The 17,920-nt window shown below is 44.7% G+C and overlaps 2 non-coding genes across 2 annotated transcripts; one reads left to right on the plus strand and one right to left on the minus strand.

Annotated features, from left to right (window-relative positions):
* Window positions 1-785: 785 nt before the first annotated feature.
* trnas-uga (transfer RNA serine (anticodon UGA)) lies at window positions 786-867 on the minus strand. The gene has a single exon. It is a non-coding gene; the product is annotated as a tRNA-Ser (tRNA).
* A 3,941-nt stretch (window positions 868-4,808) lies between these two features.
* trnaa-ugc (transfer RNA alanine (anticodon UGC)) lies at window positions 4,809-4,880 on the plus strand. The gene has a single exon. It is a non-coding gene; the product is annotated as a tRNA-Ala (tRNA).
* The last annotated feature ends 13,040 nt before the right edge of the window (window positions 4,881-17,920 follow it).

Here is a 17,920-nt window from a genome sequence, read left to right on the forward strand (position 1 = left end):
GCCTCAGCATCACCTGTTCATGTCCTCCTCTGTCTATCATTATCTTCCTCTTTCTCTCCTTCTTTACCTCTTCCCTCTTTTCCCTTCTGTATATCCCCTGGGGGGGGGGGGATAATGGAGGAAGACAGGAGACAAGACAGGACATATTCTTTCACCAGGGGGTCAAAGCAGACATCAGTTCCCACTGATCCTGGATCTGATCAATGTTCCTGCCTGTTAAAAAGAAGGTTTTAGTCACTACTGTTGCAGGATGTGCTTGCTGATGAAGAATTGTTGGGTGTTAACTGATGGTAGGACTGAGGTGCTGGACCTGCTCTACTTGTAGAGTGTCATGTGATCACTTTTGTTGTGATTTGGCGCTAAAAAAATAAAACTGATTTGACTGAAATGGAAACTGTTGGGGGGGTTTAGCCTCCAAGGTTATGTCTTTGATCTCTGAATTCTGTGTTTGAACTCTGAATTCTGTGTTTGATCTCTGAATTCTGTGTTTGATCTCTGAATTCAGTCTTTGATCTCCTGCTTCAGTCTTTGATCTCTGATCATGGAGCTGATCTGGGAGCAGTCCTGATGTTAAATGCTGTGATGAAGGACAGTGGTGAAATGGATGAAACATGTCAACATAAAATTAAATTCGAAACTTATTCCAAGCTTTATTTTGTGTTTGATGGCCATTTTTAAAGTCACTAATGATTTGCTTTGACTCCTGGATCCTGTGGTGCCTGATGAGGAGACAACTGGAGCACAAAGTAGGGGAAGAGGTCTGATATGGACCATCAACAGTTGAACATTGTTGGCAGGACTCCAACCTACGCAGGGAGACCCCAATGGATTTCAAGTCCATCGCCTTCACCACTCGGCCACAACAACCACATTCACACACACACATTTGTAGGAGACTGAAATTCACCAAATTATCTTTATTCTTATCTTTATTATTATCGTTTTGATGTTCTAGAGGAGACAACATCTGATCTTTGTTAGAGCCACCAGTCAAAGGTTTTCTTTAAAGGCTGCAGCAGCTGAGAATGAGGAATTAATAACCATCTTAGTGAGGACATTTTGAAACAATGACAGAAAAGATGACATTTTGCCAGCTCTGCTGCTCCAGCCAGTGTTGGACGGTGACTTGGGAATCTTTATTGTTGAATATCAGACGCCACTGGTGAGTGGATGCTGTATAAATTCCATCCATAAATGGAGGTGGATCCTAAAAGGGCTCGTTGACTCAGGAGGATCTCTCCACCCTACAGACTGAGACGGAATCATCAAAGATGGCAGTTGGAGTTCTGTGGATCTGTGCTGGATTCCTCGTCCTCACGGACCAGAAGTCTGTCTGAAATACGACACTGATTGATGATCTTTTCATGAATCTGAAAATGCTTCTAAACTTAAGAGGAAAACAAATCTATCTTTTATAATAATTTTCATCATGGGAACGGACGTCTGCTGCGGCTGGTTTTTAAACGAGAGCAGGAAAGGACAGACAGCAGAAGGCAAATAAATAGAAGAAAAGACAAAAGAGAGAGAGAGAGAGAAAGAATGAGAGGGAGGGAGGGCTCTAGTGGGGCTACTTCCTCCTCCTCTGCTCCAGTTGGTTCCGCCCTGTCTGCTGGTGTCTCCACTGCTGTCACAGAGCGGCTGATTGTCACACCAAGAGACCGCAAGTGTCTCATGTTCAGTGTCTGGCACGGGACTTTGCAAAAGTAGGTAGTTATAGTTACTAGTTACTTCTGCCAAAATGTAACTGAGATAGTACCTGAGTTCCTCCACTCTGAAAGTAACTACTCACCAGGGAAAGTAACTACTGCAAGAAGACAGACATGTCCTCCCTCAAGCCTCAAACAGACCATTGGTCCTGTTTGGTGTTCCAAGTCACACGTCTGGCCTTCTGTTTGAGGGGAGGAAGGTGTGGGGAACCCAACCCCTGGTTTACTGGGAGATTCATCACAGCCGACTTGGCACACACTTTGTTTGTCTCTGACCAAAAGACACAACAGGACCTCAGAGGACCGTACGACTCTTCATTTCTTTTCACCAGGAGAGAAGTCTTTGTTTTTTGGAAAATGGCCGATTGCAACGGTAAGCAATTTCTTTATGTATTGTTGTCTTTAACTGATGCAATGATAAATTACTGGTGTGCTTTTCAACATTTGAAACCTTTTTTTGTTGAGGAAAAGTCCGGTGAGCCTCTCTGTATGATCATATCATTAAAAAATAAATATTTGATTGAGTAAACAACTAAAACTTCTAGCCCATGACCTTTGCTTTCAAACACCCATATTGACCACGTGCCTTTTGTTTTAGGGGAGGAGGGGTGAGGAACCCCATCCCTGCCTTTGAGCTGCTCTGGCTGTTTGACCTCTGTTCAATGGTGATGTTATTTCTGCTTCTTTTTGACTGTATGGAACAAAACAAGCTGAGGGCCAGCGAGTGTATTCAGAGATGGAGGCCAGGCAGCTGGAATCTCCACCAGAGGAAGCTTCAGGGTGTGCAGGACCATACCTGGATCATGAAGACGGGTTCATGGATCGGGAACTTTCAGCCAAACTCATGGAGCGTCTAAGAACTGTTGTCTGACTGCTGCTCAATGCTGCCATGAACACACAGTGGACTGATGACTGGTGATGAAGCATTCATGTGAGAGCAACCACACGTGGGGAGGAAATACCTGATGACTATTTTGAAAGAGATCATGAAAACATACGATCCAGGCTTTGGAACAGAAACCTCATCTGCACAATTAGAAAGGACCTGTTCCTGAACCACAGGCTCATCAGTCCTGCTAAGATCACGGGCACTGCTGAGACACTGTTGGAGACACTGTTGGAGACACTGGCGCAAGCAGGGGTGGCACCAAGAGCGACTGGTGACTGTTGGAAAGTACACAGGTAGGTGACCACTGCTGGAACATTCATGCTGAACAAGCAGGATCTCAAACATTGGTATTCTACTTAGGTGGCGCTACAGAGTTGGATGTACTATTTTGACTACTCTGACTTTGCCTACATGCAGGAATGCTGCCCAGGTCCGTACACTGCTAATGGGACTGATGGGTGCCCTCAACCTTGCATGTCCCCCATGACTGTGCTACACTTCTGAAGTGTTTCAAAAACTTCTCTTGGATCTGGATGGACTTCAACTGTCCCCCAAAGTCCACGCATTAAAGGTGAAATTGTCTTGAATGAAGATTTGAAGTGACAAACTTCACAATGCCAAACCGATGAGGTCAGGTTTGAATGGATGAATGTTGCAGTTGAACAAGATTTGAAAGCACTTTGATGAAGCGTTTCAGGAGTTCTTGTCACGCTCACTGACTGTTACACACTTACGCTCACACACTCTCACACACTCACTTTACAGATGTGCGGTACACAAACGGTGAAGAGGTTTTTGCTAAGAACATTTTTGTTTTGTTTTTTTAAGAACATTTTGGTTAGTTTTTTCCTGAAAGTACTTGTAATACATTGATTCTTAAAAATAAATATGTATTTGTACTTTGACTACTCTAAATTGATAGTAGGTGTGACTGTGAGTGTGAATGGTTGTCTGTCTCTATGTGTTGGCCCTGCGATGGACTGGCGACCTGTCCAGGGTGAACCCCGCCTCTCGCCCGTTGACGCTGGGATAGGCTCCACCCCCCAGTGACCCTTAATGTGTAGGAACAAGCGGAAGACTATGGATGGATGTATTTGTACTGTATTTTAGATGTGTGATCCTCTTCCTGAGACTGTCTACCTGGACAGTGAGGACCAACAGGACATCCTTGGTGCCTTTCTGAAGGCAGTACTTCATAGAACACCAACACAACTGAGCTTCACGGATGAAGTGCAGTTCATCTTTGGTGTTCTAGTTCCTGAGGGAGGCCTCACCATGGATATATTTTACAGAGTTTGTCCTTGCAGGAGTAAGTGACTTAATAGAGTCTAACAAAGGGTTGAACCTGAATGAGAAACTCATTCCCTAACCAGGAATCGAACCCGGGCAGCGGCGGTGAGAGCGCCGAATCCTAGCCACTAGACCATCAGGGACCACACTGAGCTCTCCAACAACAGAGACTATAGACAATGACTCAAGAACACAGGACTCTGTTGTCTCAGCTTGAGATACAGAGGGTCCACCAAGACCACCAGACACCTCAGCCTCCTAAAGACAGTCCACCCCCAGGATCCTGCCCCCCTCTGCTCCAACTCAGCCCTCCATTCATAACGTGACTTTGTCTCAGTCTCTTCACAATGCCAGTCACTGAAACACTGACAATGTGATGGGGGCATTTTCTTCCAGGCTCACAACTGCTACTTCCTACAGTCGTCTCTACTGTGTACTTGTACTACCAGTTGTTATGAGCGTCTGTGGATTTCTAAATATTCCAGTCCTCAGTTTGCAACTGTATAGTGATGATGGGTCCGTTTAGAGCCAATCAATTTTAATAATTGATCTTTGCATCTGGACATTATTTTAGGAACACAAATACTTTTACTTCATTCTGAGGATGAGCAGACGTTCAATATAATTCTCATTTCCTGGTCAAAGACTCCTGCTAGTCAGTGAGGATCTGGGCTGGATTGTAAAGATTCTGAGAGGGAAACCTTCACTCTGGACTGGACTGAGAACGGAGCAGCTGCAGCTTCCTGGAGCCTGACTTGCCTCTGTGGTCTAAGGCTGTGTGGGCTGACATCAGAGTGAAACTCCTGAGATCACAGAGCCTTTGAGATCACAGGCTGAGTTCCTTTTTATCCCTAAAATGAAGAATAAAAATGTTGTGTCTGTGTTTGTGTTTGCTGCATCAGTTAAACAGTGACTCTAACAGAGGGGATGTAGCTCAGTGGTAGAGCGCATGCTTTGCATATATGAGGCCCCGGGTTCAATCCCTGGCATCTCCAGCTGGTCCTTTGGAGCCTTCATCTTATCAGCTAAATTGATCCATAAATGTGACAACAGTTGATAACAAACAACCAGAAGAGAAACCAGTCTGTTGCATATCAAAGTATTTGTAGCTGCGTCAGTGTGACTGTGAGCCTTCATAGCCAGCATGAAGGAGCTGGTTTTATCTTTGGAGGGGAAATCCCACACACAGCTGCTCTCAGTTCCAAATGTGTGTGTCCTCACTCCTCCGTCCTCCTGCTGCCCTCAGAATACAGACACAATTCAACCTGGCAAGTTTGGAGCATAGAAGTGCTCCTGAAGAGATGTGTGTCAGCCCACAGCTGGCTGTTCTTACCTGGAACCTCAAGATGAAACTGCTTCCACAGATTGGAAATGAATCTGATGTTGACTTTTGGACAAATCACCTGTTCATCAGTTCATCATCACTTCCATCTATTTTCTACTGCTTATCTTGTTATAGAAAGGAGTCTATCAGCTGTGTGACTGAGGCAGTTACTGTGAGCTGCTGCATGTCTCAGTGTGTGTGGGGGGGGCTGTGTGTGACTGGTCGGCTGCCAAGGATTTTTGATGAGAGCAATCATGATCAGCTCAGAGATCACGGCAAAGAAGAAGGAGAGTTTTTGGTTTTTGGGGGGTTCAATTTCTAAGTCAGACACATCATCACAATTTGAATTTTTCCTCCAGTAAAAAACAAAACAACACAAAACCAAACAAAAACATGATTTGACTTTTGATGTCTACATTTTTTGGAAATTGTGAGTCCAACAAGCAGGAGGCCGTTTGAGCTTGGAAACTGTGAAGCATCACCAGTAACTGCTGGTTAATTTACAGTTGTTTCCTCCAAAAAGTTTAAAAATGAACTCAATGCTGAATCCCTAGTGGTCATCACTGAGCTGCAGAATTGGTCCATGCAGGAGGCTGAGCAGGTCTTCCTCTCTGGTCCAGTGTATCAAACATCAGCTGCAATGTCTCAGAATACTGCCAGTGCAATGAAGAGAGTGTTGGCTGACTACAATGGCAATGCCAGAAAACAGCAGCATGACATTTTTGTAGATGTTTGCGTCCAGGTATGAAGGTAGAATGACAGGCCCAATGTTCAGTAAAAACATCCTAAATCCGGTTGCTTTCCACCTATCAAGTTCCCTCAGTGTTCAGGTTTCCTGGCAAATTCTACAGGAGTATGATTGCGTAAACCTGTCAAACAGTCAGACATCCGGTTGACAAGGCCGGCAGGTAAAGGGAATTTGAGAGGCCCCCTAAGCCAAATGTCCAGAAGTTTCCTTACAGCACCCAAGCACACTGAATGCATAAAATCACCTGGGACCTGAGATACCATCCCTATGCTTAAAAAAAACACGATGGCAGCTGATTGTACAATAAAACATTTTATTGTGCATTTTGTTCAAAACCTGACCATAAAATGGCTCGTCATTTAGAGTCTAAACATAAAGATAGGCCAGATGTGGCTGGAGCAGTTGCATTCCTAAAAGGCTCTAAAGAGCGAAGGATTCAGTTGGCTATCTTAAGGAATAGGGGGAACCGTATCCACAATGGTGATGTCCTCAAACAGGGAAAAGGACTGAAGGGTGACTGTCTCATTCAGGTTCAACCCTTTGTTAGACTCTATTAAGTCACTGACTCCTTAACTCTGTAATCCTCCTTAGTAGCTTTGGTTATTGATGATCTGCAATGGTTCATGGGGGTGGTGCCTATCCCAGCAGCCTTCAGGTGAGGGGCGGGGTTTATCCTGGACAGGTCACCAGTCCATGGCAGGGCCAACACATCGAGACAGATTGATTATAAAAATGTTCATCCCCAGTTTGAAGTTAGAGACAGGATTTAAGTGTGGAAGGGTTTTTTTTATCTTCAATTTAATTCAAAGTGTTGGAAACTGTTTCTAACAAATTCTACTGTTGAACAGTCAAAATGTTTTCTAACCAAGCTGAATGCTCTCATATACTTTTTAAAGTTGAGTTCCTTTCATGTCCTCCTGAGATCAAAGACAGAATTCTAGGTACAAATAAATAAACAATAAAAGCCCTGATGACATCATCATCAATTCTGACTTTGATCTGGAGGCTCTTGCTTCAAATAAAAACCGTTGTTCCAGGGAAAAATCTGCATATAAACACACAAACAAACACACACACACACACTCTCTCTCACACACACACACACACACACACACACACACACACATACACACACACACACACACACACACACACACACACACACACACACACTCACTCACTCCCAGTCACTAACCCATATTGTCACCACTTAAACCACCACTGGAGTATTGAAAGAGATTCCACATGTTGGTCAACCAGAGAAGCTCCAACTGGTGAAGGTCATCCAACCCTGCATGAAGGTCAACCTCCATCATCTGCTGCTCATTAGCAGGGACTTAGCTCCAATGGTAGAGTGCTAGCTTAGCATGTGAGAGGTAGAGGGATCCATGCCCTCCTTCTCAGAATACTTGAACTTGTTCTGTTGATCAGAGGAGCTGCTGGGTGATGAATGCTGATGTTTTTCCACTGCTGTGATAAAGTGTCCCCTGTTACTGAGATGTGGATGAACACCTGCTCAGGTGAAAGCTGCAATCAAACCAGGGACTCTGAACCTCCCACACAGTGAAGGAGTTTGTCCTGCAGGTTGATGGATGCTTTGAAATTCCTTCAACATTGATTACTTTCCTGTCTCCTGCTGAGTCCGCATCCAGAACCTGGTCAAGAGGAGGCTAAGAGCTCAGGAGGTGATGTGACGGCTGGTTGGACAACTCAGCAGCCAGAGCTTCCAGTCTGAGACCCCAGCTCCACACCATGGAGAGCCTCCTGGATGATGTCCTCAAGCAGCATCCCTGTTTGTCTCCTGGCTGCAGCTGGACGCCCTCACAGCTCTGAGAGTCCAGCAGTGTTGCTCTCTGTCCATCTGATGTCCGTCCTCTCCTGTGTTTGTCCGTTGAGAAGAAGGGAGACAGATTTCTCTTCCTCTCTTCTCTCCAGACGACCTTCTTCCTGTGTCAAACTACTTTGCTCTGCTCAAAGATCAAACTGATCCAGTGGCTATGGGTGCCTGGACCTCTCTGGACCAGCCGGTCCTGAGTGGATCCAACAGTTTCCCATGGGTGACTCTGTCATGGTCTCTCTCCTCCTGCTGTCTCCAACTCTCAGAGTGCTTCTACTGGTTTCTCCCCATCGTCCCTGTTGCTAGGCAGAGCACTGGTGAGGACTGAGGCCAGTGATGACATCACCTCCAGCTGAGACCTGCCAGGTGATCCTGCTTCATTCAACTCTGCTGCCTCTGCCACTGCCCTGACTGGTGAGGCTGACAGCAGGTTCTCTCTCATCTAAACTCTCTGTTTACAATGGAGGCTGAAATCCTTGTGATTGGTGGTTCAATCATCAGGTCTGTTGAACTCCCAGGTGCCATCACCTGCTGTCTTCCTGGTGCCAAAGTTGTGGTCATTATTGAACCGTCTCCAGGACTCATCGATCTCCACCCCTCTTGCAGGTTCTCCCTGTCTCTGTGTGGGTTCTCTCTAGTTCTCCAGCTTCCTCCCACAGTCCAAAGCCATCAAGAGGGTCGTGGTTACCTGGACACTCTGAATGACTGTGAGTGTGAATGGTTGTCTGTCTGTGTGTGTTGGTCCTGGGATGGACTGGCGAACCATCAAGGGTGAACCCCCTCCTCACCTGATGTCAGCTGTGATAGGCTCCACCCCCACGAACCATTGCAGACAATCAGTATAGAAATGGAAACTTAGCTGCTATGTTGAATCACTTAAACCTTCTGAAGTCTACTTTTGCCTCAGTGGAAAAGTAGAATGTTATTAACTCTCACAATGGTTTGAATTCTGATTTCCACCCCTTTTTAACAGATCCACATTTCAAAACAACCAGGTTTATTTTGCTCCTTTCTTTTAGCAGAGGATGATTTTGATCCATCAACCTCTGGGTTCTGGGCCCAGCACACAGCCTCTGCACCACTCTGCTCCACCATTTATTAAACAGGCCTTGATTTAGTATTATTTATTTCTATTATTATTATTATTATTTATTTTATTGACTTCACCTTGATAACCAGGAGGTAACGTGGTAGTCAGAGCAGCGATGCTCAGGTCTGTGGACTCAGAGGAGGGCTCTTCTTCTGGTCCTGGGTTTGAAGACATCAGCAGCCTTGTTGGAGTCAACTGGGATGTTCCTCTCAATATCCAGCAGCATTAAATCAGAGAGCCTGTCTGCTCCATGGCTCCTCCTGAGCTGGTCCTGGATCAGCTTCCGTTTGGAGAGTCACCGTTACACTGAAGCAGAGGTCACTGGCAGTGTTGCATATACTGGGAGGAGCCTGATGCTCTGGGTACACTGTGCCCATGTTGTTGGCTTGAAGGCAGCTCAGCGTCACTGCACATTGTTGTTTTGGAGAGTTCAAGATGAGGAGAACACCTCAAGTTCAGGACATTTTCTTCCCAGAGTGATAAAAGCAGCCAACACCTCCAGCACAGAGAGACCTGCCACACCTCTCTAGTGACCTGGGACATGATGGCAGTGGTGGGATTTGAACCCACGCCTCCACAGAGACTGGAGCCTTAATCCAGCCCCTTGGACCACTCGGCCACACTACCTCACTGTGCTGGTCGGCGAGTTGGTCTGCTAAAGGCATGTTGAAGAGGAAGTAACAGGGGGACTCCTTCCCTCCCACAGTCACAGGAAGTGACGACAGCGCTGCTAGAAATGGTAAAAGGACTCAATTTGTACAGAGCCTTTCTACCTCAGCAGCCACACTAGCAAACCCCTTTGTTTGGTTTGTTGTTGTTTAGTGACTGTGGATGAACACACAGGAGAAGTTGAGCATGAATCTGTGTTCCTGTTCACTTGAATACATGCAGGAGTAGCAGGTGGAAATACTACTGTTCACTTTTGTTCAGATTTCAGAACTGTTGACACAACGGTGTCAGATTAAAGCATCTCCACCTTCCAGATGCTGGTCTCCTTCTGGGGTCCTGACTGACCTCCATCTTGTGTTCTGGATCCACTTGAACCCAGCAGCTCCAGATCCCTTCACTCCCTTACAGGGATAGAAAATGGCTGCTGGATGGAAGTCCCCCAACTGTGGCTGTTCTGAAACTCTTCTCCTCAGTCACTCCTTAGTTGACACTGAGATGGAAACTCTGAGTATCAGGTTCAGAACAGCTGATCTGAGTTGGTCCAATCAGCTGTGAGTGTGTTCACTTTGAGTGGCACACGTGCACAACCACGACAAAATGACATCATCAATGTAGCCCTGATACCACGAGTCACCATGACAACCGAGAACAAAATAACAAGTTACTTTGAAATAGACCTTCATTCCTTTCTGGATCCCATCACTAATATGAGCCTTCCCAGTCTGTCAGGTGGTAGAATTCAGTCAGCACCAATGACAGGAGAGTCAGAGTTTAGAGATCAAAGACAGACATTAAAGTCAATATATTAAATTTGATGTTTCCATGGAGGGGCAGTTTTACATTTTTATTCTTGGATGCATTTATATTTTAGAATCAGAAAGGCAGTTACAATGACATCATCAAGACAAAACCTGGTGTTACAAAGGTGAGGTGAACAATTTTAACAGTCAATCCCAAATTTAGGCCTGAAGTTAGAAAATAATATTAGCTAGCTAGCAACATTAGCTAGTTAATGTTAGCAAGCTGGCAATATTTAGCGCCATCAAATAGTTAAAACAAGGTCAGCAGCTGTTATGATGATGGTCACATGATTTAACCTTCCTCCTGTGTGACCTGTTGGAGGTTCTAAATGCATCAAAGAACCACATCAATTTGTTTATTGTATCAAGGATTTTTGACTTTGTCAGGAACCTCTAGTTCAACAAAATAAAACCAACAAATGTTTTTCAATGAATGATCAAATAGTGAGGGTCTGTCTGGACCAGTTATCAAAATAAGATGATAAAGCAACAATCAGAGCCAAACCTGAAGTCAGAAGTGCACTGTCAGCAACACTGCCAGCAGCTCCTCTCCCAGTCATGGGAGCTTCAGGGACTCCCATCAGCCTCGTTCTCCCATCAACCTGCACAACAACACAACAAACAAAGACCATCCTTGATGTGTCTGCATAGAATGCATTTGTGTTGTGGACCCACATCCACCAAGAGTGCAACAGCATCCTCCTCAGCAGCCCTGCCTCAACACCAACCAGAACAGCCACAGCCACAACCCCACTCAGGACCTGATTCCAAAAGAAAGAGGGTCAGGACTGCCCAAGCAGTCAGGACAGCAGGACAAATGGATTGTGCTTCAACTGCAGGAAACATTTCTGCAGAGAACACACAGAAGTGTCACACATGCATCTAAACACACACACACAATCAATCAATCAATCAATCAATCAATCAATATTTCCATGGATAAGGAAGCCTAACAAGGTCACCAAGAGATGGAAACAACTTGGAGGATAGAAAATTGTTTTAGTTTATTTGACAGCTGATTGAAGACGTGGCTCAAAACTGACCGTTAACATAGAGATGGGAACAGGAAGCTGACGCAAGAGGAAGGTTCCAGCTCTGAAAAAGGAGTTTGATCAAAATCTTGAACTGACAGTAGAAATATCCTTTTGTATGTTGACCTTTGTTGACAGAAGTCACTTTAGCTTGGCAGTGAAAAGAATGGCTGCTAGCTTGACAAAGAACTGCACAAACCAGGTTCAAGCTGGACTTTGGACCCTGGTATCTGCAACGACTCCATCAACTCCTAATCTAGCAGCTCTGCTGGGTCCAACTTTTTACAGAACATTTGACAGACCTGTGGAGCAGTGAGGACACACATGAGTTGATCACATGATCCACTGAAGCACCATTTTACCTGCCACTGAGGTCACCAACATGAACTGGAGTTGGGAATCTTGAACTGAACCTGGTATCACAGCGACACCTACTGCTGCAAAATGGAACAGAAACATTGAACCCAAGTACAGGATTTGAGGGAGACTGATGATCGCTGTTTGGGTTTTTGAAGAACAAGGAGGGTGTGGGTTCAAGCTGGATTCTCAGAGACTATTTCCCCAACCTCTACGTTGGCATCTACACTGTCATCCATTCACATGATTGGATGACCCAGTCATGTGACTGAAGTCATCCAGTCATGTGACTGATGTCATCAAGTCATGTCAGTGATGTCACTTTGCAGGACTGTCATTGCCGTCACATTATAGAAAAGAATCCAGACTCCACATTTATGGGGCAGTTTTGGTCTTTAAACACTTGACAGTTCCAGGAGATTTAGTCTGGCTCAAGATCTTCAGATCAACCCAGGACAGAAGGCTATGACTCCATTGGATTGTATAGTTGGAGCATTCAGAGATCTGGTGGATCTCAGTAAGAGCTGTATTTATCCACTGAATGATCCTGGTCAATGTGATCCTGCTCCTCCATCTCTAAGGCTGACAGAGCAGGAGGACCTGACTGAGAAGAAAGCTGCACTTGAGCAGCTTCAGTCTCTGAGTGACAACACACAGGCAGAAAACCAGAATTTGAGGGAACAAGTTTCTACTCTTGAACGGGAGAATAAAAGAGCAATCCAGGAGCTGCAGAACCTCACTGCTGTGGTGGCCAACCTCCAAACGGTCCAGGACAAGAACCAGACTCAGATAGAAGATCTGAACGCAACAGTCCACAGTCTTCAGCGTGAGGGGAGGAAGGTTGATGGAGAGAACAATGAGCTCAGAAAAGAGCTGACCCACGTTCAGTCTCTGAGGGAGAGTGAACAGGTGGAGATGAAATGTCTTGAGGAAGACCTGAACGAGAAGAAAAGTGCACTTGATCAGCTTCAGTCTCTGTGTGACAAGAGATGGACAGAAAATCAGAATTTGTGGGGACAGGTTTCTAGTCTTGGACAAGAGAAGATTATTGCATATCAGCTGGTAGAGAACATGTCTGCCATGGTGGGCAACCTTGAATCTGTGAGGGAGGAGAACCAGACTCAGATCAGAGACCTGAACACACAAGTCCACAATCTTCAGCTTGAGGTGAAGATGGTTTGCAAGGAGAAGTGTGACCTCAAGTGTGAGCTCAACTCCATCCAGGCAGAGAAGAACAAAATGAGAGAAGAACTCACTGAGAAGAAGACGACTCTTGAACAGCTGAGATCCCAGAGTGAGGAGAGAGAGGCAGAAAATGGATGTTTGAGGAGACGAGTTTCTACTGCATCTCAGGAGACAGAGACCTTCACTGCAGAGTTGGCCCACCTTGAATCAAGGAAGGACCAGGACCCCACAAAGAGTGACAGTCTGAACGGTGAAGTTCAGAGTCTTCTATATGCAGTGAGAATACAAAAGAAGAAAAGGAACAGTGCTCAGTGGGAAATCCTTGGAAATCTTCATGATTTAAAAAGCTGTTTGAAAGAGGAAAATCATGACCTTCAAGTGAAGGTCCAGCAAACTTCTGAAGAGCAAACAGACTCTCCCCTACGTCCAGCCAGAGAAGAGCAAGCAGACTCTCCCCTACGTCCAGCCAGAGAAGAGCAAGCAGACTCTCCCCTACGTCCAGCCAGAGAAGAGCAAACAGACTCTCCCCTACATCCAGCCAGAGAAGAGCAAGCAGACTCTCCCCTACGTCCAGCCAGAGAAGAGCAAGCAGACGCTCTCATATGTTCCTCTGCAGAGGAGCGATGGGATTCTGCTGCATGTCCTGCAACTGAAAAGCAGAATGATGGGGGCACCCTGGAGACTGGACCTGCTACGGGTCAAACCAGAGGTCTACTGAGCCGTGTGACATCTGGTGTAGAAGATGCTCTGTTTATGTTCATCGTTCTTTCTTTGTGTGCTTTTCCTCAACTTTGTTTTCTTTGTTTGTTATATATGATGATACCTTGATCACCACAGCAGTTGATCCCAGCTTGATTAGCTGAGTCCTTTGCAGTCTAAAGCACTTTAATGACACCTGTGGGGTCCCTTATCCTCCCTGACCACAGGGATTCAGCCTCAGTTAAGGAGAGTGAACCTTCCAGGTTGCAGCTCCTAGACTCTGGAACGCTCTCCCACTGGACATGAGGACGCTGAAGACGCCTTCAGAAAGAAGCTAAAGACCCATTTGTTTAGTGATATTATTTTTCATGATGGAATCGTCCCTCTGTACCTGCCCACACAGGTCACGAGGTCAAATGATTCCCTGTTTAAAACAGCTCTTCCATCACATGGATGTGCATTCCAACAGTCAGAGCTCACAGATGCTCCTATTCCCTCCGGTGGGAGGCACTACGACTGACTGAGGGTCAGGGGGGTCAGGCTAGTCCAGATAGTGGGTCTGTATGACGTTGGTAGGGAGGGATAAGGTAGTGGCAGAGTTCAGGCTGTAGCTGTGCTCCAACAGTTGAGACAGGGCAGACAAAAAATGACCTCCCTATGGCGTTAGGAGTGATTCTTACAAGAACCAATCAATAAAAGTGGGTGGTGACCTGCACATGTGACGCTTGTGTTGATGATTACTGGGTCTCCTCCATGCTCATTTATCATGAATGAATCCCTCTGAGTAAAACACCTGATGACTCCTGAGTTGTTTCACAAAATGTGTGTGTGTGTGTGTGTGTGTGTGTGTGTGTGTGTGTGTGTGTGTGTGTGTGTGTGTGTGTGTGTGTGTGTGTGTGGGCAATAACTACAAGCTGTCTATGTATAGATCAAAAAATTATGAATCAGTTGGATACATTGACAGTGGAAGTTCAGGTTTCCTGTAATTCAGTTTGCAGACAACACAGAAAACTGCCCATGACTCCTCCCCTCATTCTGGAGGAGGCTTTAACATGAAAATGAAAATGCTGACAGACACAAATGCAAATCAGGGTATTTGACCAGAGGTGACATATTTTTTAATGCTTTTCTTGTTATATTAGTTATATATGTTCTGTATGGTTATATTTGTTATGGTTGTTATGGAATTTATGGTTATTATCTCTGTTTCTTGTGTCTTTGTCTTGTCGTCCTCCCCTTCGTCCGTCCTGGATTTTTGACCTTGGTTGCAGGAAGCGTGTGACCTCAACTCCTTTTTCTGTGTTGCTGAACGTAGAGCCTTGCTTCATTGTGCTAGCTAAAGTGTGATCATCCCTGCTAATTCCTTATTTCGTTGACTAATTACCCACCAAAAATTAATACCGAATTGCTTTATTTGGCTGAAGTTTAAAAGACCACCATTCTTGTAGCAACAGTCTTTCTGCCTTGTAAATTCTCCACTCTAAGCTAACGATGGCTTCTCCCTCTTGTTCTCCTCTCTCCTGCTCAGAGTGCCACATGTTTTGTTCCTCCTCTGCCTCCTTTAGTGATACTGATAAGTGTTTTAATGCAGACTTTCCCTTGTGACAACCGATTTGATTTGGAAACCATCTCATCTAAATCTCCCTCCAAAAACCCTCTTCTGAAACTTTATACCCAAGTTGTCTCCTCATCAGGCACCACAGTATCCAGTAGGTTCAGTTGAAACAGTCATTAGTGATTAATGTTCATGTTCAATGATGAGGTTTTGATATATTATTCTAGAATCATCTGAACAAACCCTCCTCAACACAGTGAAGCCTTCATCTGACAGGAGGAGTCTCTTTCCCCAGTGATTCCACTGATAGTGAAAAGCTTCGTTCATCAGACTGGTCTGATAGGATCAACTACTGGTTGCTCTGGAGTGAAAACAGCAACCTGTCAGGAAACATTCGTCAGTTCAAAGCCAAGATTAAAGCAAGAGCCTCCAGATCAAAGAGAGAATTAATGATGATGTCATCAGGGGGCTTTGATAGTGTATTTATTTGTACCTAGAATTCTGTCTTTGATCTCAGGAGGACATGAAAGAAACACAATAGAGGAAAGTATAAGAGAGCACATTCAGCTTCATTCACTGTTACACTGTTTATACTGTTTACATTGTCTGCACTTTATTCACTCACTCCAGTCACCTTACTCTTCATTTTACATTGTGTACATACTGTATGTAGTATATTTATTGTATTTTATCTTTAATCTTATTTTTATTCTCTGATTTATTCCCACTGTCATGTCCCTCTTTTTTTCTATTGTTTTTTAATGTCATGCTCAGTGGTACCGTACTTTAATTGCCCCTCGGGGATAAATAAAGTCATCTGAATCTGAATCTGAATTAGAAACACTTGAACTGTTCAACAGTAGAATTTGTTTGAAACAGTTTACAACACTGAGATTTTTGTATTTTCAATTCAATTCTAACTTAAAACTGGGCATGAACATTTTTAGTCGTTCATATTCTAACATACAGAGGAAGTCATGACATTCCCTTTTTTTTAACCTGTCCTGTTCAGGAAATGGAAATGGAAATTTAGCTGCTATGTTGAATCAGAAAAACCTTTTGAAGTCTGCTTTTGCTTCAGTCAGAAAGTGGACTGTTGTTAACTCTCATAATGGTTGGTGATTGTGGAGGAAGACAAAATCCTTATGAACCTCTTTTTAACAGACACACATTTCTAAAGATGCAGGTTCATTTTATTTTGTTCCTTTAGCAGAGGATGGTTTCGATCCATCGACGTCTGGGTTATGGGCCAGAGAACTTTTGTTGTGACTTGACACACACACACACACACACACACACACACACACACACACACACACTCATGTCTTCCTGCCATGAACTCAGACTGTGTGTTTAATGTTAACAAAAATCCTACTTTGTCAGTGAATGAATTCATTTAATATTGAAGTCTGCAACTTTCAGTTTCTGTCAGGATGGCCGAGCGGTCTAAGGCGCTGCGTTCAGGTTGCAGTCGCTCCTGGAGGCGTGGGTTCAAATCCCACTTCTGACAAAGGACATTTTCTCCACATTCCTATGCATCCACAGTGGTAAATTCCAAACCCAGTTGAAGCTGCTCTCCACTGATGGGAGTGGGTGGTTGAACTGGCAGCAGAAGAGGCAAAGGAGCTTCCCTGTGACGTTCAAACATCGCCTGGTTTCCTCCAACATGGAGCAGCCACCAAAATCTAACTACAAATGTTGGATCAAAGTCTGCTGGAGAAATGTATTTGGTTCAAAAACCCATTTGTGTTCATCCATCAATTCACATTTTGTCCATTAACTTCATCATCAGAGTCTCCATCTCATCACATGACTAAAGTCTGGGTTCTGTGTTGGTGGTAAACATCCTTCCACTCACCCAGGCTCCCCACTGGTCTGCACACACAAATGCATATTTTACTGGTTTAACCAGTTCCTCAAGTAGTTTAGGAAAAAAGACACTTTGTTAGCTCCTGTAAAGGTCCCTCTTTGGGTCGTAACACTTTTTTCCTGACTGCTTGACGTCTCAGTCAGAACAGCTGAGATGAGAACTGAATGTCTGGATTTCTTCCTGACATCATCAGGGTCTGAGGAGTTCATTAAAAAAAGGATTCAGTCAGATGGGAGTTAGAACTTGGAGACCAAAGGAAGAACCTCCAAATTCAGGACCCTGAGATCAAAGTGAACACTCTGATCTCAGACGTCTGGGATATTTCACATCCTGATGGCCCTCCAAAATAAGAGCCCTGTGTCACTGTCTAAAAATCATAATTTGTTTGTGAAAAAATCAGGGTATGTTTGTCAGACTTTGTAAGACCTTTACCCAAATCATCATTTGTTTGTGGAAATTAGATCCAGAAAACCACTGTAGTCCCTCATACATTAGTGCCATAGTTTGTCTCACACGTTTCATCTTTGATGGTTCCATGGTGGAATGGTGAGCACTCTGGACTCTGAATCCAGTGATCCCAGTTCAAACCTCAGTGGGGCCTCCAGCAGGTCTCTGACAGGTGTTGAGAGAGGAGTTGTGGCTGCTGACTATGGTGGAAGACACCATCAACAATGATGTGTAGAAGCTCTCAGCTCCTTCAGTCACATGACTGGGCCATCCTGTCATGTCAGTGATGTCACTTGGCAGGACTGCCATTGCATTCTTAATTCTATAACATCTGAGATTAAAATCTATGGAATTACAACCAACAAGCAGTCAAACACCTGATCAGATGCTCCTTCATCAGGCTGAGAAGAATCAATCTAAACT

The sequence above is a fragment of the Aulostomus chinensis genome, chromosome 1 (genome assembly GCF_037954235.1).
Source record: "Aulostomus chinensis isolate RoL2024-O1b breed Wild chromosome 1, RoL_Achi_v1.0, whole genome shotgun sequence".
Lineage (NCBI taxonomy): Eukaryota > Metazoa > Chordata > Actinopteri > Syngnathiformes > Aulostomidae > Aulostomus > Aulostomus chinensis.